The 1,573-nt window shown below is 36.6% G+C and overlaps 1 non-coding gene across 1 annotated transcript; it reads right to left on the reverse strand.

Annotated features, from left to right (window-relative positions):
- Nucleotides 1-835: 835 nt before the first annotated feature.
- Trnat-ugu lies at nt 836-908 on the reverse strand. The gene has a single exon. It is a non-coding gene; the product is annotated as a tRNA-Thr (tRNA).
- Nucleotides 909-1,573: the final 665 nt, after the last annotated feature.

Below are 1,573 nucleotides of genomic sequence, written 5' to 3' on the forward strand. Positions count from 1 at the left end.
CGGAGCGTTTTGAAGACTTTGCTCCAGCAGTGTGTATCTTAAGTACTTTGCTCCTGGGACACCAACGATGTTGAAACTGCTAAAATTTTTTAATTTCACCAATTTGATCGTTGACGTTTGGATGGGTTGTTAGTTAGGGAGAACTTAACTCACAAATTTCTAGACAAAAGTTATCATCGACTGACAAAGCGCACGAATCTAGTTTTCACTTGACTCGTCTTTGGCGTCAGTTCTGTTCACCACTGTGCTCTAACTCCTGGTCTATGATTATTGTTAATCAAAAATACAATATATTATATAACTCCTAATTACTTTTGGTTTCCTTTGTTATTTGGGCCATGCATGGGCAAACTTCTAAATTCCTACCAGCGGCATTTCGTACCATAACTTAATTGATGCATATTATTTTTCTCGTACATTCTCTCTTAGGAAATATTAATGAAATGGAAAAAGATATAATACTTGTAATTTACTGTTAACTTGAGAAGTTACTATACCAAAGTGGCACTGAGAAGACATAATAGTTTGCTGTTGATACATCTGGAATGGAAGGAAAAGTGCCGTAAGATGGACAGTAATAAGACTGCAGAAACTCGTCTGTTGCACGAGATCGAAAGACAATTTTATAATCTTGTAAGAATTATGTATATAAAACTTACGAGACGCACTAGAGTTATATTTTATCACTATAACATAGCTAATTAGTGAAAAAAGTACATTTCGACATTTGCATTCTTTCTACGTTATATGTAAAACCTATTAATATACACTCATTTTACAACTCAAAGCGTAAATTGCTTACGATTACTTTTCGTAACATTAAATTAAAATTGTTAGCCCCCAGGGAGAATCGAACTCCCGACCCCTGGTTTACAAGACCAGTGCTCTAACCGCTGAGCTATGGAGGCGGACGGCGATGAGGCCCGTTGGCATGTCTTATGACCGGTACTCTCTCCTTCCAGTATCGAATCCTTGAAAGTTCGGCATAGTTCCCTCTTTTCTTTTCTTCCATTATAATTTCGCTGTTTCCACTGGTTGTTTAAACACGAGAAGAGACGGATAATCAACGACATTTTTGAAATTTAAAGTCAAGCGTTCTGCAACCAAATGACTGCGTAACTTCGTGAAGCGTATAGCACAGCAGTGGTACTTGCAACACTCAGTACTTCGGAGCCAAGTTCAGCGGAACCATTATTCTGATGATTGCTGTCCCATTCGGAGGCAAAACGTGGGAAGTTATTGACTGCTTCTTCCATATGACTTGTAATAAACAATATCTTGTTCTGATGAGTAGAACAAGAGTAGATGGTGGCCAGTTCAGGTTTACAATCTCCATTGATAACTAACTAACAACTTTTAACAAACTACCGAAAATTTACTTCTGCTTCCTGCAGATTATTATTATTTTTATTTCTGTAAAATTTATGTATGTAAATTTAGTGCACTAGACCAGTTTTGTTTCCGAACGAAAATGGGAATTACTTTCAAATGGTGTTAACTTCTCGAGGATTACTAAACCCATACACAAGAAACGTTAACTGACATTTACTTTCAAAAATAGTTAATATAATGC

The sequence above is a fragment of the Schistocerca americana genome, chromosome 2 (genome assembly GCF_021461395.2).
Source record: "Schistocerca americana isolate TAMUIC-IGC-003095 chromosome 2, iqSchAmer2.1, whole genome shotgun sequence".
NCBI lineage: Eukaryota > Metazoa > Arthropoda > Insecta > Orthoptera > Acrididae > Schistocerca > Schistocerca americana.